This window comes from Pongo pygmaeus, chromosome 6, assembly GCF_028885625.2.
Source record: "Pongo pygmaeus isolate AG05252 chromosome 6, NHGRI_mPonPyg2-v2.0_pri, whole genome shotgun sequence".
NCBI classification, from domain to species: Eukaryota; Metazoa; Chordata; class Mammalia; order Primates; family Hominidae; genus Pongo; species Pongo pygmaeus.
Window position 1 is genome coordinate 83,630,084 of NC_072379.2, and position 26,073 is coordinate 83,656,156.

The 26,073-nt window shown below is 39.0% G+C and overlaps 1 long non-coding RNA gene across 1 annotated transcript in view; it reads left to right on the forward strand.

The window, feature by feature from the left end:
- The window catches only part of LOC134739935 (uncharacterized), a 31,178-nt gene extending 5,389 nt beyond the window's left edge, over positions 1-25,789 (forward strand). The window contains exons 2-3 of the long non-coding RNA XR_010127107.1: positions 23,457-23,518; positions 23,842-25,789. This is a non-coding gene — a long non-coding RNA (uncharacterized LOC134739935). The remainder of the gene's footprint in view (positions 1-23,456; positions 23,519-23,841) is intronic.
- Positions 25,790-26,073: the final 284 nt, after the last annotated feature.

Below are 26,073 nucleotides of genomic sequence, written 5' to 3' on the forward strand. Positions count from 1 at the left end.
ATACATTATGCATATTTAAACAAACAGGACAGAAACATTTAGAAATAAAAGTATGTGATGGTTTTCCCACACCAGGTAAGCATAGGAGGGTGGATTCCATTGAAAAGTCTGAGTTTTTGGGCTTGGGTGGATGAGGGATTGGGAAGAAGGATCAACTCCTCAGAGCTAGAGTTCTTTTCAATTGTGGCAGTCAGGGACACAGACTCCTCCTTCTCCTCCTCCTTTTCAATGGCCCAGTTTTAGAGTTGGGTTGCTACTGCTGTCTGTAACTGTTATCTAAGAAGTTTCAAATGTATCTACATTTAGTTTTGTTGGCTTTTTGAACATTTCTTTAAAACTTGTCCTTGGGAATGTTAGCAAGTTTGGAAGCTACCCAAAAATCTGGAACTGGGGGAGGGAGAAGGAACTTTGTTTTGATTGTTCTTTTACTTCATTGTCTGGCTCTCCCTCCACACCGCCTATCTCTGTCCCTCTTCCCCATTCCTCCCTCTCTTCCTCTGCTTTCTCCTCCTCCTTCTCCTCCTCCTCTCTCTCTCTCTCTCTCTCTCACACACACACACACACACACACACACACATTTTTGGAGGAGAGCTGCAGTTCCTCACACAATTTCCCTTCTCATCGGTCTTGAAACATTTCGTTTTCCCCAAACCTGAGACAACAATACGATGATGTATAGTATGGAAGTGTGTGCACGAACCTGTGTATGTGTGTGTGTGTTTGGTCTGTGCCGTGGAAGGACTGAAAAGAGAGTTGACTGGGGCTTCTCCTCCAGGCCTCAATCTGGCATTAGCCCATTTCTCTCTTTTCCCCAGGTGGTCTTAGATGATGGGGGGAAGAAAAAGTTTTCCTGTGTCATGAATTACGCTTTTAATTTCCACAGGCTTTTAGAACATTCTGGCCCTCTCAGTAAAAAACACTTGTGGCCTCAGAGCTCAGAGGTTGGAAGTGGGGGAAATATTCCCTTCAGGCACTCTGATGACTTTTCACAGTGGAAGGCTGCGGGGCTCTCACAGGGGGAGATTCCATTTGTCTGAGCCTGCGGAGTGTGAGTCACTGCCCAGGGAGGGCAGAGTTCAGCCTGAGCTAGTGAGCCCCTGCTGCCTTAAAGGCACAACGCAGGGATACCGCTGAAGGGAGGGGAAGGTGCTAGCCACCAAGCGACTGTGCTAGTCCTCAGTAATTTCTAGCTGCATTATTTATGTGGGGGTCATTAGGAAACCTAAATTTCAGTGAAAAGTCAATCGTTTACTCAAATTTCCCTGTACAGAACAGAGAAACACATACTGGATTTTACAAGCCTTTGTGAAATTGAGGTCACCTGCATCATCCACATGGAGAACAAGAATATTTATTGTGTGATTAAAGTTCTGATCCATAGGGGGAGGAAAATCATTTGCATGTCACAATTTTTTCCACCTCCTTAATTTTCAACCCACTCACCTCATAAATTAACAACAGGTAGCATCAATCTCTCTTCAAAATATGTAAGACACTTGTAACCTTGATGGCCGGGGGGGCTCTTCAGGTTTCACCAGCTGGTGAGAACGGGTGTTGTCATTAACTTGAACACCCACATCTTGAAGTCCAAGACTCTGCTTGCCTGGCTGCAGGAAGTCCAATGTGTTAGAGAATCCTACTCTAGATGCATTTCCAGGGAGTGTGTATGTATACTCGTAAATCCTTTCTTGTCCTTTCTTGCTGAGATGACCCCTAAGTTACCCAGCAGCCTAGGGCCTTGACAGACCCAGAAATGCCTTTTGCACTTGCCATTCTGACTGCATGCATCCTGGGCATTGCTACCAGGATTTGGACATACTGCCACTGCCGTGATTAGCGTTGGAGGAGCTAGAACTCGAGGACACTCCCACACAGGAACTATTATACTGTCACTAACCTGCGGCCACTCCTCGGAAGCGGAAAGATGCCAGTTATTTCTGTGATCTGTTCAGTTTATGGGTGGGGGTGGGAGAGATTATTTTCTCCTGTACTTGACAGGTTTTAGATATGTATGAAGAAGTGACTTATATTTAACATTTTTATTGGAGAAACTTTGATGTGTACTTCAATTTACTAGCTATCACCTTTAAAACTCTTTGACATGCAGAAATTTTCTGCTTGATTTATCATTGTCTTTTGAAGGTTGACTCATTTAGAAATGACGTGACATTTGCATTTGAAATCAGTACTGTATTTATTTCATTGTTCCGAGCCTTTCCAAATAAATCTGTGTGTTTTTTTGGTAGGATAATTGTGAGAAAAATAATAATGTAACAACCATTTAGGACTCTGTGGGTTATTCATAGTTCACAACTCTTCCAACTTCAATCTTCACAAACTTTGTTTGGAATAGCAAAATGACCATGTTCCACAAAAGGAAATATTGTACTCCAGTACCATGGCCGGAACAAGATTAATAATAGTAACAGTAAAAAAATTAAGAACAAGCAACATAATTTTGCCAATGTTTCTTCATTCCTAATATCTTTAATAAAGAAAAATAATAAAACTGATCTTAAATGTGGAGAAATTGAAAGCTTCATCATGAAGATAAATGCATGGAGGGCAGGAAGGGCTGAGACTGGTTGAAGTTCTTTAAGTTGTGGTTTAAGATTAACGTAAGGACACATATTACACCACAATTTTTAAAAAGCTGCTATGAGTAATAATATTCTTTACCTATAGCATGGACACTGTATGCAAGATATTTTCTATTATCCTTATACTTGATACCCACTTAGATTGCTATATGTAGAATTTAGACTACCATTGATCAAAGAGAGAAAAGTTTGAAATAAAAGCTGCAATGCCATTCAAAGTCCCAAATGGCAGCCACTGTAATTTATCTAAACTCAAAATATAGGAAGGAAAGACTGTCATATAGTGAACTTTTATTGACTGCCTACTGTTTGTCCCACACTTTTCTGTTTCTTTACCTGAATTTAGTCACTTATACATCCCAACAGCTCCTTGAGGTAATGGACAGTGAAACGGGCCCAGCAAGTTTAAGAAGTTTGCCCCAAACCTGGAGCTAGATGGTGGAGGGCTGGGATACAGATCACAGCTGTCTCGCTTGGGAGCTTGCATTCTGAATCACCATGGATGCCTTTTGGATGTGAAATGTGCCTGAAATGATGGAAGCTAAGCAGAGAAAAGAACTGAAGGTCATAATAATCTCCTAACAGAGAAAGCATGTCTTAGAGAACCAAAGACTTTGTACTGCAAACATCTTGTTTTACAGGTGGAGAAACTGTAGCCAAAGCAGCTCAGATGAGTTTGTGAAGGTTACTTACAGCTTGCTAATGGCAGAAGGAAGACTGGAGATGAAGTGGGTTTTCCTGACATTCATTAATTCCACCAACATTTATTGTCCCAAGCACTTTTTTAGGTATTAAAGAGAAATAACAAGACAGATCAGGTCCCTGCTGGTAGGAAGATTACACCATGACCAGAACAGTGATTTGACATTTGAATAGACAACTAAGTGGAACACCCACATTAAAATATTAGAAAGTGGGATGGGCTATGGGCAGGGGAAGGGGAGAGGCTTTATATACATTCTACTCCATTTTATAGATGAATTCACTAATATTCAGTGGCATTAAATAACATGTCTAATTCATAAATGTTAGACACAAGATTCAAACCTTCACAGTAGAAAGAAAGAGAGAGACAGAAAGGAGTAAGAGAGTAAGAAGGACATCACAACCTCCTGGTTAGGGAGTAGCTCTTAACATGAATCAATAAATCTGGTTGGAGCAAGGTGTCTAGTTAGATTGTCAGATTTCCTGGAACCAGAGATACCCATTTTTTGGCAGAACCTAGACAGCCAGAAGAAGCCTCCTACCTTTTTCTTCATGCTTAATTTCTTTAGAAAGTCAAACTCATGGATGAGCATTTGGTTCAAGTTCTTCAGCTCCAGGTCAGGGAATCTGTGATGTTAGGGAATATCTACCACTCTGGTAGCTGCAGAGGAGATGCAGAAACACTGGAGCTGGGGACAAGCATGCCACCTCCAAAAATTAAAAAAGAAAAGAGTTTATCATATAGGTGTGTGAAGATTCACTTTATTGAGAAAGGTCAATTCAGCTGTGCCCCTTCTGTATAGCTCCTTGGAGAGAATTAGCAAAGGCAGTCCTTTTAGGTGGAATTGTTAGACTAAAGTATCCATCTCTGAAGGAAATTTGTAAAAGCCTCCCTCCAAAAGTCTCCCCATTTGACTGTCAAATTAGAAAAGGAGCCCTATCAGGCAGCCCTGGGTCAGGTTTCTTGGATGGGTGGGCTGCACCACTGCTTAGGTTCCTGGTCCCTAATACTTTAAGGAGCCAGATGGGAGTGAGATCTGAACAACTCACTCTCACTTTCTACAATTCTGTAAGGGTAGGGAGTAGGAACTAGAATGGGGGTGCTTTTCTTCCCTGTGAGAATTGCTATTGATCTTGTGGAGGATTTCTCAGCCAGGAGACTCCATCACTCTGGCCTCTCTGAACTCAGAGCTCACTCACCTCCCTTTCGAAGCTAACGTGGCAGAGCTGGCTGGGAGGTGGTTACTGGCTCAGGGCCCTGAAACACTGAGTAATTCCTATGATGGCTGGGACTGGAGGCATCATTCCAGACACTTCCACGTTGTCTATAAGCAAAAAAAAAAAAAAAAAAAAAAAGTCTCCACCACCCAGCCCAAACTGTTAGAGGCAGATTCCTTGGTGCTGAAACAAGACCTATCCCTTTTATGGAAGGCCATTGCTGGAAAGTTCCACCATAGAGGAAAGCCAGGGTTCTTTTTCTATTTTTTACAGAACAGGGAGGGAACAAGTCGGGGTGAGAGATGAAAGGGGATGGCTGAGGGGAACCGCACCTCTTTTCCTGAAGTTTTTGCATGTATATGATCACTCTTAGCTTATAAAGATGAAGATTTGAGCTTCCTTGCTGATCTCCTCCAGTGTTGACCACTTTTATGGAGCCCCCAGTGCTATACTAGAGCTATGGACTAATCAAGGCATCAAAAAGCATGAAGTTTATGATTTCAGAAGAAACAGGACAAGACATATTGCACATCAAATCCTATAAACGACAATCCAGCACGGCCAACAAAAATAGGCCATTGCAGCTGTGCTCTGGCTGAGTGTTTATTTATTGGCGAAGAGAAAGGTACAATCAAGAAAAGGGGGAATCATGTCAGGATGTTATTGGAGTCAAGCAGATTGACTGCCTGAAGTGAAAGCCCTGGCCGTGCAGAGTAAAGGCCAGCGATTGGGTCAGAGGCAGGAGAACATTGGAGGCATGGACTTAGGCCCCAGTATTGATTTTAAATTGAATTCCAGGTTTTGCTGCAATTAAAAGCTACTGCAAGGTTTTGAGAAGAGAAATGGTATGATCAAATAATTAGAGCAATGCGGTTTTCATTTTAATTAGGAAAGACCACAGGGATGAGAGAGATGAGAGGATCAGCTAGTGAGGTAATTCACTAACCAAATAAGTTTAGGAGCCAAAGAGGTCTTTCTGAAATGGACGAATTAAAGCTACAGTGTTGTCTGACATTATAACAAGAGGTTTTTACTGTTATTATTATTAATTTTATCTGATTCAGTTAACTTGTTAGTTCTAACAGACTTGGATTGCTAGCTTGATTAGTTCCCTCTTATTTGTCCAGAAACACCAAAACATCAAAATTATACCATTTTATCAATGTATGCCTTTATATATGGCTATGGTTTAGGCAAAGTGAAGAGAAAAATGTCTAGACTAAAGGTGACTGAATTCTTTCTCTGTCTTATTTTGAAAAGAAGGAATTCATGGTTTTCTTTCTCATCGTCAGCCCTAGTCTTTTTGGGGCATTTTAGTCTGAAATCTGAATGTGCTTACCAGCTGGGAAAAAATTTGACATTTACTTGATTTTGTCCCTTGGAAGTAAAGAAAAAAAAAAAAAGAAAAAAAAGCAGCTTTATTAAACATCAAGTCTGCTTATTTCTTTCTTCAATCCCTCCCCAGGTTGCAGGCTCTTTTCAAAGCTCTGATAGACCTCTAACCAGTTTTCTAAAGGTAATTTCCCAAAGTGCTGCCTCTAGCCATAGAAAATGCCACGTAGGTTTCTGGATTTATAAAGGCTGAGAAAGCCATTTTGGTTACATTTGCAGCTTTTTCTGTGGTTCTGAGTGGTAACGCCCCATTGCCAACATTATTCTTTCCTTCTTCTAGAGCCATAATTGTACTTGGCTTGGTTGACACAAAGGCCTCTGAAAAATATGAAGCTGATCCCTCTAGTGTTCTTTTGTGAAGACTACAGTACAGAATGCTGAAGGGAGGGAAACAGTAGCACAATGCCACAAACAACAGCTCCGAAAGTTAATTTGTTTTTTAAATGACATTAATAAAATGATTTGCAATGACAATTTTGTTTGCTGCATAGAGTATTGACAAAAGAAAATGTTGGCACTTTTAAACAATTCATATATGTATTGCAGGCATGCAATTGGCCACCTTTATGGGAGAATGTGTGGCATTGAGAATTATCTGAACAGATAATAAACAATTTAAATAACATTGGCCAGAGTTATCAGAGGTACAGAGGCAATGTAAACTTGCCTCGTTTTCAGAAATGAATTTACTCCACTGGTTAGGATTGTCTGACTATATTCATAGGCTTTTTCTGGTCATAAACAGAGAAGAAGAGATTTTATATATTTCTACATTCCGTTTCTGATGTTCCCCAATGTCCAATAAAAAGAGTATGCTATCTTCTTTATGTTTTTCTTTGACATTTTCTTCTACATTCAGACATTTATTAAACAGCTATTCTATTCCAGGCACTGAAGATACAAAAATGATAAGAGAGACTCACTTCTCTCAATAAACTACATAATCTCATGGGAGATAACTTCTAACTACAATAGAGATGTATGCAAAGAGCTTGGGACAGGGAAATGATATTAATTATTGATATCATTTAGTAAGGGGGATGAGATATTTAAACTGGGTTTTGAAGAATGACAGAGAGAATTCTCAGATTGGAGATGATTGATGATTTGGCATCTCTAACTAACAGCTTGATTGGGTCCAGTTTTTAGAGAGAGCTGTGGCATAGTGGGCAGCTGTGCAGCCTTAGCTCCTCCTGCAAACCACCTCATAATTAGTCCAGTGTCTCTTCTAGTAGCTTCTACCCTTCATATTAAGTAAAAAGAGCTACACTATAGAAATGTCACTGTACAGTTTAATGAACACAAAATGTGGAAGCATCATAGGGATCGATATTTGGACTGCTGCTATAATTTGGAGCAGAAAGAGGAACTGAGAAAGCAAAACTAAGTGAAATAGTCAGAGTAGAACCAAATTCGTTGTGCAGCTAAAAGCAGTCCTGATTGAGGGAGTCAGGGCTCTGTTTGATGATTTCTAAGAGCCCTTCCAGTTCTAAGAGTCCATGAGTCGATTTTCAGAATTATTATTCAAAGGATTGATTGCCCCAGAGAGTCTAGGTAACCACACAGCCACTTGAGATCCTACCACACTGATATTTCCACCAGGCGTTGCCTAACAAGTCTTGTATAAAAAAAGACCCCCAACTGACAAGATAATATGAACAGTGACACTGATATGAAAGTTCACTGGCTGGAAGACATTGAGGCAGTTTTCAAAGACTTTTAACTCGGACTCTCTTGGGCTATAGTTTTACACATTCAGATCATTTGGTTCATAAGTAAGATTAATGTCATCTGCAGTTATTATATTTACAGTTTACATGTACCATCAAAACCAATTCATAGTCATAAAAGTTAAAAGCATATTAAAGGTCTTTAAAATGTAGAAGGCAAAAATTGTGTTGTAATTCAGCATGAATGTCAACGTAGTAAAAAAAAGATCTTATAGGCAGTTAAAGTATTATTATTATTGTTTTATTGAGACTTAACTTTAGCATTTCAATAGCTCCCTAATCTTACAACAAAACATGTTTTAATGGCAAAGGCACCAGAGTATCCATCTAATGAAATCACTCAAGTGTAAAATGCCATAAGAGGCGTGCTGAAACACATATTAAATAGGAGAATTGAGAACTACAGATTTAAATTGGTCATGCTCATTTCTAGTTCTCACAGTTCTTTGGACATCAGAATTTCTCTTGTAAAACCTTTCTTCTAGGCTGTGAGTTCCCATCGGTATCTTGAGATTGCCCTTCTCTCTTTAGCCTCTTCACTCCTGCATTCATCACAGTGAAGATTGTTTCATTCATCCTTCCAGTGTAAGATAATTTTTATACATGCTCTCAGAACAAATGGATCCTAAATGAATCTGGGAATCAAAATTTACATATTTAAAAGGAGATCTGCATTTTGTAGTGGGGATATATACTAATTATAGAAGGGGTACAGAGAATGAGAGAATATACATCGTGAGACAGGGCACAAGTTCATTATGCTCTTGAAATCTAAGGATGGCTTACACTTGAATTTCCCAGGGATCTACATCCTTTGCAGGTAAATGAGTCCATGGCCCAAATTTCATTGGCTGATTTTATTTTCATCAATGATGTTGGACTTGAGAACTTCCAAAATGCTCATCTTCTACCAGACATTTTAAAAACTGTCTCCAGGGGATGTCTCCCATGTGTGAAGGAATAAGCAACTTCCCTTGACCTGCAGCTGTATTCCTGCACACTGCAGGGTCTCTTTCTCTCTGCTTTTCCCTGCATTTTAGCTCCCCATCCAGTGATGCTAATGCTTTCCTAGGTATATTAGCTACTGTGCCTGACACTGCTGATTTTTACTGGATATTGACACAGGTTCTTTAGAATCCTTGAGATGCCAAATCTGGGAAGAGAAAGAAGGAAGGGAGGGAGACAGGGAGGAGGGAAGGAAAAATTTTTCTCCCTGATTTTGTTTCATGGTTGACAGTGCTGTTTATGCCTTGGCGTGTTACGTAGTAAAACATTCTTTGAAGGTTTTACATACAGCTCTTTCTCACTGAGACTCAACATTGTCTATATGCATAGAAAAAAATATCAAAAGGTAAATTTGGGATTCAAAGTTATTTTTATTTTCTTCTCAATACTTAAAATTTTCATTAAAAGTTTTGAGTAGGTATTAAATTTTACTTAAGAAAGGAAAACATCTGCAACTTAGGGTTCTGAGCTTGAGTAAGATGTCCCCAAACTAAAATTTAACAGGGAAAACCAAAGTCAGTTTACCATTCTGAGTTAACAATTTTATCAATTATTGATTTGTACCCCATTTATACATAAAAGGGTTTGATGGCATCTATGATAATTAGAAAAAAGCCAAGGTTAGAAGTGAAAGATAAAGCCCAAAGAAAAGGAGAGTAGAAAGAGTGCTCAAGGAAGAAATAAAAGTAATTTACTCTGATAAAAAGGAATCTAAAAAGACTAATGGAAAAAGACCTTGTCACTGAGGAAAATGAGAAAGAAGGAGGCACTGCTTACATCAATAGGTAGTTCTCTGTCTTTATTTTCTACGGTGCTATATTGTGAAATCCTGCTAGCTCTTTGATAGCTGACCTCGAGGGCTAAACTAAGAAATCCAATTACTTTTCTAGAAGCTGTAGTGATGACCAACTAAACTGTGGCCCTTGGGGACAGTATTTGTATCCTTTGACAGCAATTAATGAAACCAATAAATCAATTAGTTAAATTAAATTAAGGTCCACCCAGCTGTTTCCACAGCCTACCCATGTGTAACTAAATGTGTTTATAAGGGTGCCCTTGATGTGAAACGGATACAATTTAAGTGATCTTTGCTGTCTTTATGTCCTAACTTTACCCCCATTTTATAGAATTATAGTTATTCTACTTTTGTCTTGGCTCTATATTGGAAGAACTTTGCTTGGGGGAGAGTTCTTGATAGAGGCAGCAGAAATACTCTTTCTTTGTACCACTGAGTGATAAGCGACAACACCAGGGACCAGTTCGTTCTATTTGTTTTTTTCTCGGAGTTAATATATCTCATTTTTCTTCCAAAATAATCACTGTATAAGTTTCAAGGAGGAGGTCTTTTCTTCCTTGGCAATGCTGACTCCTCCAACTTCTGCCTTTTTCTCTAGGACCTTTCTGATTGCTCTCCTTCCCTCACTGGATTATGCTGTTCCTCTGGTTAGCTTCATTTTATTTCCCTACTTCCCAAAGAAGTAAACTGTTTCCCCTGATTCTGCTTCTTCCCCATCTCCTCCATACATCAGCATTCTCACATCTCCAGCCACTCTTCTCTATGTTATCAATATATCTTCTCTACATTATCAATTGCCTACCTGACGGGTAGGCAATTGTTCTCTACTGATCATGACAGAGTTAGCCTGTCCCCACCCAAGATCCTCCCCTTGACTTCTCTCTAGACTTGGACACTCTTGACCAATCCTTCCTTCCCAAACTGCTTTGAGATTAGCCATGATACATAATCACATCCTCTCTTTACCTCTTTGAATATGTATTCTTTATCACCTTCATTAATTCTTACATCCATCAATTCCCTCTGCATGTCCATTAAATATATATCAAGTACCCACTTGGAAGGCATTGCTTTAGGTACCAAATATAAAGATAAATAAGACACGCCCTTGAGCAGCTCATAGGATAGTAGAGGAGGCAGAGGTGCCCAGAGCGCTATAATGTGGCCGAATTATAATAAAATCTGCTACAAGGATATACAGGAAGAAGGGATAATTTTGCCTGGTTGTAACAGAAAAGGACAAGATAGTGATATCTATGTTGAGTGACCATGATAAGAAGAGAGAAGTTATTTCAAACATGGAGAATGGGATGTATAGAGACCTGGAGTTATAAAATCCGATATGGAGTTTGGTGACTTTGAGAGTATTGTCTGTGCAAGACAATGTTGAAATGTAGACTGTGGCCAGACTCTGAAGAGCTTTGAATGCTGGACTAGAGTTTAGACTTTTTCACTAGAAATGTGTGGGTTAAGATTTTTGAGAAGATTCACATAATCTTACATGAGTTGCAAAAGACACTTGTCAGCAGTGTGGGGAATGGACTGGAGTTGGGGGACCATTTAGAAGCTCATTTCAATGGTCTAGGAGAGAAATGATTAGGACCTGAACCAGATAGCTGTGGTGGGAAAGAGTACTAGACAGCTTCTGCAGGAAAAATGGATAAAAGATAGTGTTGATTTGATGTTGAGAATTGGGGATAGAGAAAAACAATTTAAATATAACTCCCGCATTTCTGAAATAATTTTTAGGAGCTGTCGTGCCCCTGTGCAAATGTTTTAATACTTTCTCACTGTCTCTTTGCAGTGTTTGAAATAGAGTTTCTGTATCAGTCAACATTCTTTTGGTTATAAGCAAAAGAAATTGACTCTGCCTAATCAGTCCGAGAAAAAAAAAAAAAGAATATTTAGATGGATACTGTGGTTTCTCACAAAGGTCAAGAAAGGCTTGAACAATCCAGCATCATGAAGGGCAGAAATCAAAGTAGTGACAGGTATCTCAGAATAAGGAATTCATGAATATTTTCTCTAGAATTCAATTATTGAAGTAAATGAATTCCCACAAGCCTAGGCTCTCAGTTCAAATCTGTACACATTTGGGGTCCGATTGGGCCTAAGTGAGCCAGTTGTTTGCTCAGCTTCATTCAGCTGAGACTATAGGAGCAAGGTCAGACTGTACAACTCTGACCACTAGAGGCCATATCCTTGTGTTCAAGGTCAGCCTCTAACTAAAGAGGGGTCTTTGGGAGTTGGACAGATACCCCATGGGAACGGTGTTCTATATGCCCTGAATTGTTTTGTGTCATGGATCTTTCCCAGAAAAAATACTCAATTACAAAAAATACATAAGGAGTTTCATGAATCCTTTGAAAATTATGCACAAATCCATATTAAGAACCCCTTTTCTTAAAAAATAAAGTTCACACTTCTTAGCCTGACTTGCAAGGACCTTTGTGATTGGATTTCTAAGAGCCTCTCACTGGTCTTGTATCTCATTCTTCTTTCTTCAAACACTCGCAGTTGAAGAACAAATTACTTTCCAAACTCTGAAGCTTTAATCATGTCATTTCTTTTTTTTATAAGGAATGTCCAAATCCTCTTATTGAAAAATCCTACTCATCCTTTAATGGTCGAACTGAAAACCTGTTTCTTTTATGAAGTCTTCCTTGACTCATCCATCAACACAGGGGTGACGCCCCCTCTCTTCCTATCAGTCATAATACTTTATACCTATTTTTCTCATGACATTTATTACTTTCTTCTTTCCATTATAGTTTCTATATAGCTTATCTTTGCTTTTAGATCCCAAGATGATCATAAACAGAAACTGGGTGTCATTCAGCTTTATGCCTTGCACCTCTAGTGTTCTCTGTGTGCGTTGGGCTCTCAAGACACGCTTGAAAAATGAGTGAAAGGCTACTTACTGGGGAAGAAAGGGCCCCTGTCTAATTTTATCCTGCTTGTATTTTTACAAGCTCTTCTTTTCAGAGGAATGAGTTTTTTTTTCCTTATTTTTCTTTTTATTATACTCATTTTCTTGGGCTTTGTGTTTTATCTCTGCTTATTTCCCAGCAAATCCTATCTTCTTCTCCTTTTTATTTTTCATTTTCCCATTGTGATAAAAATTTCCCCCTTTAGTTTTCTAAAATTATTATTAATTTGAATGACTTTCTTGTTTTCATTTGTCCTAAAAACCACAGCCTTTACTTTGGCTTCATTATTCACAGGCGAGAAAAATCTGATCATTTAGATAAGCACTTTCTCCTAATTGAAAAGCATTGTTTTCAGATGCACTAAAGGGGAGCTATAAAATCACAGAAAACAGTGACTGATATTTATATTTTAAACAACAGCGTTTTGCTCATTCCCACTACACTCCAATATTTTTACTTCCTTAAAAATGATAGATTTAGAAATCACCACTAAAATATTTAAATTAACTTGAGCTGAATGAAAGAGTCCCTTCTCTTTGTTTCAAGTGCAAAACCACACTTGCAAAATGGCCCAATAGGAATCTTTTCTCTGTGTGAACTGTTCCCTGGTGGAACTGGGATTGGAGGTGGTTGGGGGTTGTTATGCCATCCACGGAAAAACAGCATCCTCTGCTGGTGAGAAGGTCTCTGAGGCTTCAGAAGCCTGAGTGTCGAGAGTCAACAAAGCTTTGGAAAATTATTAGCTAGCATATTCCCTACAGATTGGAAATCAATTCAAGATTTCTAATGATTATCGCTCATGATATAACTGAAACTTAGTTAACTTCACAACATTGAAAATCAGTAATAAATCTTCCTATCCTTTTTTTTTCTCCTCCCCCAGGACTTTCCTAACAGTAAAGAATTGCTCTTATTCTTAAATCCCTCGGAAATTCTCATGATGCAAAATTTTTATTATGGTTCCATAACAATATATGTTGGTTCAATGAGAGCAAATTGATGTCATCATTATCATTAAATATTTCATTAGAAACCAGCTATTGCAGTGTTCTTGGGTTCTCTATGTAGCTGCTTTATTAGGGAGCCCATCTCATAAATTGATGTCTTCTTGGTATTTATACACCCTTGGCTGGGGTCCACAACCAGCCATCGTTAAATGAAATTTCCATCTGTAGCAAATATGTGTGAAAATGAATGTATCTTGTATTTATTAGAAAAATATGGTACTTGACATTTTCTTCTGTCTCATACAGACCACGCTGGCTCAGCTTGGCTTCTCCTATTTCGGATTTCTGTCGGTTAGCTAACACCCCAAATTATTGGCTTTACCATACTACTCGTGAAATCTTGCAAAGTGGTATCTCTCTGGGACAGGAGGAGAAGTAAGGTGGGGTAGAGTTAAGGACAAATAATCACTGGGCAAATATAGTGACTTTTAGAAGATTTATGAATTGCAAAATTTCATCCATCCCTCTCTGTAATTGTCAGGCACACATAGTTTGTTGTTGTCATGACTGACATATTTCCCAGAGTGACCATCTGCCGTATGAAGGAATATGAAGACAGGAGAACATTCCACAGGCTTTTTCAATAGGAAAGTCCCCAGGAAGTTCCATTTGTAGGTATTTTCATATGAACTTGATGGGTTGGCAGTTTCTTTCATTAGTGTGCTTCAAGGACTGTGTCCATGCTATTCCTCTTTATCTCTAGCTCATTTGGTATTAAAGAAGTTCCCAGTATCATATCAGCACATTTTCTAAATTTCAAATTAGTTTCAATTTAAGGCATTTTGTTTTAAGAATGATACCCATTTTTTCTCAGGGGGCCTGACGCAGATCTGAACCAAGTCTGGGTTTATCAAAATTTTTTCTTTGGTCTGGTTTCATGGAGAAGGTTAATAACTAGTAACTAATATCTGCATACATTCTTTTGCCGTATAATCACAACCACATCCACTTACAGTTCTATATTCTAATTTCTTTATGATGAAGCAATTAGCATTAAACCTTCCTGAGCTTATTATGATTACAATGGCTGCTATAATCATAGTTAGTCATAACTATAATTATCATCACAAATATAGTGGCTATTAAACTAAATTTTAATAACTCACTCTATCATTAATATAATTGTTATTGTTAACTTCATGCCTTCTTATAAGCTGCATAATAATGAATAATTGACAAAGAAGTGGAAATATGAATCACGAAGCACAGAATAAGAAATCCCGTTCCCCGTACTAATGGAGTAAGTACCAAAATTTACTTATAAACTTAGAGTTTGAAACTCAACACATTCTTCTCAATACTAACAGTTTTATGAATAATGTTGAGTCTTCCAAGTGAGCTTCTGCTTCAAAATCTATTTAAACTATAATACAGATTAATATAAAACTAATAGGACAAGCAAGAATTGGATTGGGCATCTAGGTCAGCATGAAGCCATACAGAGAAGGAGGGAGAAAGAGAAAGAAATTTTCTTTTCTTTCTTGGAATCTAGGCTGATGATAGGCAAAGTTTAATAATAGTGCAATTTTCTCTCACCTCCAGTTCTAGTTCACTACAGTGGAATCTCACCTAAGTTATGCCAGGATGGTGGGAAAATGGCTATTTTATTTCCACTTAGGATCACTGAGCAGAGGAAATGAACGCAAACCTTGGAAAGAGGCTTCCACCCACATGTCGGGGGCTTGTCCTTACCTGCAGCTGTTTTCTTCCTTACCTGGCTCTCAGCATTTGAGAGTGCCAAGAGTTTGGGATACACTTCTGTTGTAAAAGAGTTTGGGGCGTCACGGAAGAAATCTGGAGGTTAGCAGCTTTTGCGCCTCTATTCTTCACTTTTTTTTTTTTTTTTTGAGACGGAGTCTTGCCCTGTCGTCCAGGCTGGAGTGCAGTGACACGATCGCGGCTCACTGCAACCTCCACCTCCCGGGTTCAAGCGATTCTTCTGCCTCAGCTTCCCGAGTAGGCGGAACCACAGGCGCATGCCACCACGCCCGGCTAATTTTTGTAGTTTTTAGTAGAGACAGGGTTTCACCATGTTGGCCAGGCTGATCTTGAACTCCTGACCTCGTAATCCACCCTCCTCGGCCTCCCAAAGTGCTGGGATTACAGGCGTGAGCCACCGTGCCCGACCTCTTTTTCTTTTTTTTTTTTTCTCTATTTCAAAAGTAATTTATTATTATTATGAATAACATGGAAATGACTAGGAAAGGTGTGGGGGAAGTGAGTGAAGAGAGGTTGGTTAATGGGTATAAACAAACAGTCAGATAGAATGAATACATTCTAATGTTCCATAGTAGAGTATGGTGACCATAGTTAACAACAATGTGTTGTATATTTCAAAATAGCTAGAAGAGAGGGCTTGAAATGTTCCCAACACAGAATTAATAAATACTTAAAGTGATGGATACTTCTGATATGCTGACTTGATCACTACACATACTATACATGTAACGAAATATCACATGTGCCCACAAATATGTACAATTATTACATATCAACAAAAATTTAAAGAAAGAACAACAAATAATGACAAAAAAAGCATTGATAGAAATATGAATTACATATACATACATATATGTAAAATTTGCAAATATGTAGTACCTGTCGTATGTTATGGGGGACCGGTAATTTTACTTCTATGTTTGTACACTTGAAATGGTTATTGTATATAAATGTGCTTTTATTTGAAAACTTAGAAAATGCCATCTGTATAGCTTTTTCCTTTTTTCTTTTTTTTTTTTTTTTTTTTTTGTTTTCTTTTTCACCCTTAACTTACCGTCTGCAATTCTGTTTCCGCAGTCTCTCCTACGGCTGCCTTCTACTGGTCATTCTTAGTAACCCAATTTAGCACAGGCTTTTCCAGCTCTTGCTACAACTACTGTTGGAGATTTCATACTTCCATACTCTCCTTTCCCAATCTCCAGTTTTTCATCTATACTGCTCTTGATTTTTTTCTCCTCCAACAGAACATTAATTAATAATATATTCTGTCTTCAACATTGTGCTATGTGGTGTTATTCCCTTGCTTAAAAATCTTTACAGCTTTCTTTTGCCTATATAATAAAGTCCAAATAGACCCAGTAAGCTGCTCTCCTAGAATATCTCCTAGTATGCTGCATCTTATATGCTATGCCTCAGTAACATGGTTCTCTGAATGTAGCACGCATTTCCACATCATTTTATGTTTTTCCAAGCTGTTTCCTCTGCCAGGAGTGTCTTCCCCCTTGTTTTCCTGTCAAATGCTTGCTAGTCCTTCAAGACCAAATTTAAACTTTTTTTTCATGAAGTATTTCCCAATTGCTAGTCTCATTCACCTTAAAAGTAGGATTAGTGGCTCTTTTCTGTGTTTTTCACTGATAACTTTACTGCAGTCCTTCATCTAGCACATATTTCCATCATCAGCTATGTGCCAAGCACTATGATAGATGTGGAGGATGAATGACACAGGCAGTGACCCTGTCCACAAGGAGCTCATCTTCTTTTATTTTGGCCTGAGAAACTACAATGATAGATTTGTCATTTACTTGAGAAAGGCCATAAGGGGAAACAGGGGTGGGGGTAAAATCAAGAATTCAGTTTTTGGAATACGTTCAAAAGATCTATTGTACAATATGGTGACTATAGTTACTACTAATGTATTGTATTTTTAAAAATTGCCAAGAAAGAAGATTTTAAATGTATTCACCACAAAAATGATATGTATATGATGTAATGCATATATTAATTAGTTTGATTGAGCCATTCTACAATGTATACATATTTCAAAACAAGCAGTTGTACACAATGAATATATGTATATAATTTTCATGTAAGTAATTTTTTTTAAAGAATGCAGTTTTTGACCTGATTGTGAAACACTATTGGATATACACATAGAGGCACAATGTGGGTAGATGAATGAATGAGTCTAACATGCAGGGGAAAAGGTATGTATTTGGGAATTGTCAAATATATGTCTAGAAGGCTTCTTAAAGTCATTAGATGAATGAGATCTCCTGGGAGAATGAGAAGAGAAGAGATCCGAGGACTAAACCAGGGGTCACTTGAATGCTGGAAAGACAAAGGAGAGCCAGCACAGGAGATCAGGGGAGCAACCAGTGAGATGGGAGGAGACTCAAAAGACAGTGATAAATGAAGAAGGTGTTTCAAGAAGGAAGGTTGTGCCCAACTGTGTCAATGTTGCTCATGATCTGAAGAAGATGAAGACTAAGAATTTATCTTTGGATTGGTAATGAGCTGGTCACTGGAGACTCTACCAATGGTCAATTTGTGGGGTCAAAAGTTCAACAGGAGTGAGTAGAGGAGAGAAAGAAAAGAGAGGAAGCAGAGACAGCAAGTATAGACAATTATTTCCAGTGTTGTAGTGTCAAGGAGGTAGAGAAGTCAGGCAGTTAGTGGCTGGAGGAATGGGAGATCCCAAATTCATTTGCATGATGATGGACTGACCCGGTAGAAATGGAAAATGTCATGACATGTATGAGACCAACGACAATTGCAACAGCAGTGTCCTTCAATAGGTAAGAAAAGGGTTGTCCTTAGATAGGAGCACTGACCACTGATCCATTTTAATTGTGGGGAATGCAGAGTAGGTGGGCCCACATGCTAATATCTTGGTAGATTTGGTAGTAAAAATGGTGGTAGTGGTTGTGGAAATTCTCATTTTTTTTTTCTTTTTTCCAGAGTGAAGTAAAAAGCCAGTTCAGCTGAGAGTGAGAGACAGGGAAAAGGCTTAGAGGTTTGGGGAGAGAACAGAAAGAGTGAAATAATGATCTAGGAAGAGAGAGAATTCATCTTCCTTGTATTCTTCTATTTCTTTTCAATTCTATCTTTCCCACTGAACTCCCTTCACTGAACTTCCAGCAGAGGCTTTTCCCTAGAGAAGGGTCTTGAAAAATGTTGGCTGCATTAATTAATTGGAAGCTCTTCTCTTTCAAATCTGGGCATGGGGGGTGGTCAGTGGTTCAAGGCTGTTTCAAAGGCTTTGGATAATTAGACTACTCTCCCTTGTAAAATTTACCCACAACACTTTCCATCTTTCTGTATTTTAAACTAGTAATTTAGCATGCTTGCATCTGAGCCACGTTTTGCAAAAATATGTTTCTGTTGACATCAGATAAGAGTTGAGTTGTGAAATACATCTCTTTAAAGGATTAACTACGCTTCCAAAAAGGCTCTTTGTTGTGAGATTTGCTAACAGATGGGAAATTCCAGGCTCTGGGTGTTAACAGTATTCTTGTGATTGCAGAAAAATAGCTTCATTTTGTGTAAGCAAAATGAACATATACATGTGAAACATGATGACATTGTAAGTAAATATGCAAATAAGAATAGAAAAACATAGTTAAGTTGCTTATGGAGTAGAGAAATGAAAATGGAAAAAGGTTGTTTGTTAATTAACCAGAGCATGCCTAGAAAATATTCTCTCTACCATTTGCTTTCCCAGCATGGTTTCAGGAGCTGGGCTGGCAGAAGAAATATTTGATACAGCCCTAACTCTCAAATATGATACAGTTTTGGAGAGAAGCTGTCCTTGTTTTAAAGCATTGGAAAAGTGCTAATATAAGGTGTGGCAGCAATTTTGAAAGCAGTAGAAATCTAGTTTAGACTGAAGCAGTTAGGAAAGGCTTCCTGGAGGAGGCAGGCCTTATACATTGCAAACTCTTATTTCTTTGAGTGTAACTTTTGTTTGGAGGGCTTGCTTTGATAAAGTGGAAACTCTCTGGCTTTAAACTTTTATTACACTGGGCTTTCTCTCTAATTAATTTTTTATGGGTATAAATTATATCCCTTCAACTGCCATGTTTGTTATTCAACAGACATGTTTAGAGCCTACTAAGTGGCCTGGCACTATGGGTGCCCTTGTGAACTGTTTGGTGTCTGCCTTTGAGAAAAATCATAGTATAATAGACAGAGGTTGGCTGGTATGCTTCTTATTTTTTTTTTATTTTATTTTTTTTTGCTTTTAACTCAACTATCGTAAAAATTTCCACTTCTTGCTAAGCTATATGTCAATTTTTCCCTGTCTTCAAGAAAAATGTCTTTTTAGGTTGATATATGGAAGATACTGGCAAAAATCACTTGGCCAGTAAGGCTCCTGAGGTGCTGCTTGGTGGGGAAAGTTGAGGAGTTATAAGGAGCATCTGCGGGGTGTGCACAGGATGAGCCTATTTTAAATTTATTGTCTAAGTAGGAGATGAATTTCCTTCCAGAAAGGGCTTCTCCTCCGCCTTCCACTGTAGAAGATGCTGATTGTTGAGAAGCTTCACTTGCAGCAGATTCTGGGCTCTTAGGTATAGAAGAACAAGGGATGACTGCTCCTTTTCATTTAACACACATTTATCAGTCACCTACTATGTGCAAGGCACTAAGACAGACATGGAGGATGCAAAACAATGGCACAGGCTCTGCCCTCCACAAGCTTATATAGGTTGAGTATACCTTATCTGAAATGCTTGGGACCAGGAGTGTTTGGGATTTCAAATTCTTTAGAATTTTGGAATATTTGCATATACCTAATGAAATGCCTTAGAAATGGGACCCAAGTCTAAATACGAAATTCATCTATGTTTCTTATGCACCTTATATACAGAGCCTGGAAGTAACCTTATGTAATATTTCAAAATAAATTTGTGCATGAAACAAGGTTTGGATTGCATTTTGATTTCAACTTATCAAATAAGACCAAGTGTGGAATTTTCCACTGTGGTATCATGTTGGTGCTCAAAATGTTTTGGATTTTGGAGCATTTTGGATTTCAAATTTTTTTTTATTAGAGATTCTCAACCTGTATTCTATTACAGACAATAAGTAGAGAGATAAATAGCTCGTGTACTGATTATTGTTATGAAGAAAAAGAAGCTGTGTAAAGCAGAGTAAGGGGGAATGAGAGAGAAAAGGAGAAGCAGTGCTATTTTGGATTGAGAAATCCACTCTGATGATGTGAAATTTGCACAGAGACATGAAGAAAGCAAGGAAGTGAGGAGCATGTGGGTCAAGGAAGAAGCTCATTCCAGGAAAGCAAGAGACTTAATGAAGGCTAGGAACTTAGGCACTGTCCAACCAGCAGGTGCACAGATGACACTCTGTGGGAGGCTGGCATGGCTAGTGGCTGATGGTGTGGGTGGAGGGGACAGCGGGGAGGGGGTGGCAGCAGCAACCTGTAATGTGGGACTCACAGAGGCACAGTACGAAACAACCAGATGTCTCTTCTTAGCCATGCTGGCCGAATATCCCCTGCCTCATGGCGAGGACTTGATCTCTTACAGAGTTCTGACTCTGTCATCTCAAAAAGTCCTCTTGTCATTTTCAGGAAGTCCTGAGGTTGTTACTGCCTCATGCTTATAAAAACCTTTACAGCTTCTTTCAGGGCACTTGGAAGAGTATCTCATTCCTTCCCATGTCCCTTAGGGTCCTGGAGAAACAAGTTCCTGCCACCTCCCAAGCTCATCTTGGACCGGGGTCACCTTCTCTTCCTCCATTGCATTTCCTTCACCAGGGCAATTTCCTCTGATTCCTCCTTTTGCTTCCTGATGCTTTTCAGACCCTCCTCATCAGCAAACCACATGGCTTGTTTCTGCTCCTGCTCCTGCTATAGGTCCTAATATTGGCACTCTTGACTGAGAAAGATCTTCCCAGGCCACCTAATACAAAAGTAGTTGCACCCTTCTCAACATTACCCTGCTTCCTTCATATCTCTTAATATTAACTTTCTTAATATTAATTTTCTTCATATTCACAAAATCTCAAAGGATCTCATATTTAATTGTTTATTAAATCTTGGCTTGTGTGATCAGGGACTTGCGTTGTTCACTGTGGTTCCCCTGAGGATCTGTCAGGATGCCTGCCATATGGGAGGAATCCTACATTAACTGTAAATATTGGTGCAAGAGAGAAAGAATATAGATGCCCTAAGTTTAACAGGCTGCGGAAAATGATCACAGTAAGGATTCTGGAGGGTAAAACTAAGTAAGCAGTATCCTTAAAAAATCCTACCTTAACAAGGCTTATTTCTGTCTGGATGCTACATTATATCTTCCAAGTTTGATCCATTGACCCCTTTTTATTCCAATAGAGAGACTAATCTGGTTCAGACTATTTTCATTTTAATGTCTACCCCTAGTGTGTCTGGATGAATTAATACAGACCCAGCGTGGAACTGCTTGGAGAAACGGTACTGGCATTTTGAAACTGCAAGACTCTGATTTTGTTTAAACGATGCATTGTTCAGTCATTCATTGGATGACAATGTGAGAAATGATTTTTCCTGCCTTTGCTGTCAGGTGGTCTGATTCATTGAGATATAGAGGGGGTGGGGAGGGGTGCACCTATGGAGAGAGAATTGAACTATGAATGCACTGGTCCTTCTGGAATCAAGTAAAAAAATAAAATTTGATTTTGTGTTTATTCAGCTACTGCGAAAGAACACAGCTGTAATAATAATCCATGAAGGACAGACATTTGACTTGAATACTTTCTCACTTCTGTGAGCTGTGATTTGAAGTGGGGACTACTTCCTGGCCTGCCTCTGGACTCAGGCTCTTGTCCCGTTGGAGTGGGGTCAGTTTTCCAGCAAAGAATAAAACCTAGGGTGCCTGAATTTTCACCAGGGGAGGTGGGAGAGGAACACAGTCCAAAAGAAGAGGTGGATTTTTTTTTTTTTTAAAGCAAGAGCCAGCATATTGAAACCTGTCTTTCAGTTACCTCATTGAAAGAACAAATGTTACTGCATTAAAAAATGACCCGTTTATAAATGGCAAAATGAATGTAAAATAACTAAAAAGACAGAGATCCTGTTTTAGTGTAAGCAAACTGATGCACAGAGATCACCTGTATCCTCAACTCTAACTTTCTCATCTGCATATATACCGACAGGAAAGTCATTTCATCTGCTCTGGGAAAAAACAACAACAAAACCAAAACAGTAACAAAAGCCACACTGTTTGCTTATTTCATGTTTGAAGTAAAAGCCCTTCAGCTTCTAATTAGTCTCACCAAATGGTGTTTAACTTTAAAATGAAAGTTTTGTCATTATCGTGGGTTAATTTTGGTTGACCTTTGATCCTCCCTTCCTCATCTATTGCTGTAGATTACTGCACTGTCTGGTATGGTAGCCAGCAGCCACATGTGGCTATTTTAATTTAAATTAATTAAAATTTAAAACTTATTTGCTTAGACATCATCACCATTTTAAGTGTTCAATAGCCACAAATAGCTACTGGCCACTGTATTGGAAAGCATAGACATGGGGCGCATGCATCATCACTGAAAATTCTGTTGGGATTGTACTGCTCTAGAAACTAAAGGCATGAATTGGAAGACAGCATGGTACAAGAGAGTTTTCAAAGTATTTTCTAGCTAAGGGAATAATTTCTTGAACAAAATTGTATATAGAAACTCAATACATACAAATGATAGTTATGGAGCTTCTCTTGCTAATGTCAAAGTGGAAGGTTCTGGATCCTTGCTCATTTACCACCTATTCTAGCCCCTCAATCCCATGCCCAAACCCTACAGGTCATCAGAGAGCAGAGGTTGAAGATCGCGAGTGCAGTTGGTAAGGTATCCTCCTCGGAGTGAGCACACCTGGGTTTGAATTTTGGCTCGTCCTCTTGCTAGTTTTGTGAACTTGGAGTTCTTGGAAGTTTCTGAGAGTCAGTTTTCTTGTCTGTAGCATACATCAACTATCTCTGAAGGTTGTGAAGGCAGGTTGAATTTTCTCATTTCTCAGATGAGGAATTGAAGCTTGGCAGAACTGCATGCCCACCAGACGGCCACCCAGTGAGCGGAGGCCAGAGCTGGGACCAAACCCAGTCCTCTCTCAGTGCCATTTCACTCCACTGCTCTACAATTTCCTGTTCAAATTGAAATTTTTCAAGCCAAACCACTTTTTAAAAACCAGCTGTCTAGGTGTCACTTATGATTTTTTATTTCCTGGATCAATATAGCATGTGAATACTTCTAAATGTACTGAAGCAGAAGTTGCCGCCCTTGAACTGCTAAATGCTGTTTGAGTAAGTCAAATCTTCTTTGATACCCTTCATACTTCTTTGATATGCTTTGTGCTCTTCTCTTTGCAGACGATGGAAAATAAAAACAACAAGCAAGTGAAACTCCCTGACTTATCAACCTTACTCAAGAAGTAAGTGGTATTTTTCAAAAATCCTCATTTTCAGTGGTGAGATTAGAAGCCAACCTGATTGTGAGTTTGGAAAACACACTCCTGTTTCATGGGGCTGAGCATGAACTCAGCTGGCCTGTGTGACCTCTGCCATTTCCAACAACAGTCAACCATCCAAGGACAATTTTTACAGATATAGGAGAAAGATGAGTGCCTCTCAATATTGAAATAACTATTAAATGATGTTAGCGTAGGATAACCAGGAATGGTGGGAATTTTATGATTATCAGAAAAATCCTTGCTGCAACTGAGATACTGATGGATTGCCTCTTGATACTCCCTAGTTCCTTCTTTCTCTAGATGGGAATTTCTGCCCTAGAGAGGTCTTGGAAACTTTCTCACCAGAAGAGCACAACTTGATGGCAGGAAGCTCCTGATGGAGGCCTGAAAATGGCCCTGAAAGGGATGCCAGGGGACCAGGGCTCCACTATTATCAGCGTGTGACTTTGGACAAGCGTGTTAATGGCTCTGTGACTCAGTTACCTCTTCTGTACTTTGCTTAGGGGTCTATTGCTTTCCATTTTGTCTTTTTCATTTGTTAAATCCAATGATGTCACTGACAGTAAAAACTAGTAAATAGTAAAAAAAAAAAAAAAAAAAAAAGTAAAACCATGGCTTCTTTTTTGGAGATGGCATCCCCATGCTGCCTATCTTTTCTTACACTTACTCACAAGTATTTTTGTTGTACTTATAACTGAGGAAATACCTTCCAAGGCAAAAATGTGTGTGGATCAGTAGAGATAGCAGCAGCAGTAGCTGCCAAGTGCCCTGATGGCCTGGAGTCAGATGGCTACATTGCACTCAGTTCTCCCATCTTCCATAGATACTGGATGTTATCCTTCAATGTTTGCCTTGAGCCAGATGGAGAGGAAAGAGGCAGAGTTAACTTGTCTTTCTACTTTCATTCTCCCAAATACAACTGATTTTTTACTCTACTCCTGGATACCTTTCTTATATCACAACTCTGATGGTGTAACTTTTCTCAACCAAACTTGCAGGGGACACTCTATGATCTCAGAATGAAACCCCAACTGTGTTGTATACATTTAACATGCATTCTACTTTCCTTCCTTCCTTACATTTTAGCTGCCTGGAATTCCTTGGCTTTCAATGTGGAAGAAAGTTTGTGGTCCTTGCCCCACCTCCCCTCCCCAAGGTTGCAAGAAGAGGGGGTTAGAATTGTGGCTTTCTTTAATTTGATCCAATGCTCCTTCCCCTGCAACTTCTGCTTCCATACAATTAATAACTATTTTCGAATCAATGAAATAACAATCATTCTTTAATGCCTCAGTATAAACTATCTTATTAAAAGTTATGCAGCCTGGTCCAAAAATGGCACAGGACAGAGGATGGGGCCAGAATCTTTGCCAGGGCACTGCCAAGAAGGGCATGACCAGTGGAGACACTTGAGTGGATGGATGCTGTGTGTCCCAGAATATACATGGAGTTGAGGTACAGGCATGGCATTGAATATGAGTAGAGCAGTGCAGAAAGAAAGAAAGGAGCAAACTTTAGAAGCCTCACAAGTTTTCCTAGAGTCATCCCTGTGAGCTTCACAATCTATCAGTCCTTAAGGAATGTTTCTTTTATGCGGAGCACTGCACACCTAAGACATTTTTAATGTTTTGCTCTGCTAAGTGCAGCTATAAGAAGGAATTTCCACGTAGAGAAACAGAAGAATTGGAGAAAATTCTTAGAATTGTGCATATAAGGCAATTCCGTTGCAGCATCATCTGCTGTGGTCCTTTGAGAAAACTAAGTGTTTATTTCCATGATTTAAAATCAAGTCAGTCTTTATCTAGGGTTTGGGAAGGCTTACATTGGCTCAGGACCAAAATGAAGATAGGACTAGAAGTTTCCCAAGAATGTACGAATAAATATATGCGTGAGTTTCAAGTTGCACTGGCAACACTTTGGAGAAGTTAGCTCTTCAGAATCATGAGGATTGTTTAAGCTGTCATCCCATTGGCTGGCTGTGTGGAAGTTACCCATTGTGTGGAAGGTGACCCTGACTAGACCTTGTACAGTCCCTTAAGATAGATTAGTAGTGAAGTCCTCTAACATGTTTTCTGAACCTGTCAATGAAAGAAGAGAGAGATGCCTACCAGTGCAGAGGAAAGGAGTGGATATATCTTAAGTCTTTGTTATTTCTGTCATGCAGATGACTCAGGTATAAAAACTAGAAATTCTTCCTAATGTGGATTAAGGAACTCAGGCTTCACAGTATAAGCCAAACAAAAAAAAGTTTCATCACCAACAAACTGTCCTACCAGTTGGTGGCACCGTTATGCACATCCTTTGTTCCCCAAGGCAATACTGATAATAAGGCTACATTCAGTGAAATTTAGTGAAACTGACTGCTTTGGGGGCTCTTTATAAACTGTTGCACCAGAAGTACATCTCTTTTAGTTTATTTTTAGATTATGATAATAGGTGCAAGGCTTTACAGCTAAAGGATTCCTCTCTTATATAGTTATTTCCAGTAGTATGAATAATAGATATTCTAGTGGTAATAG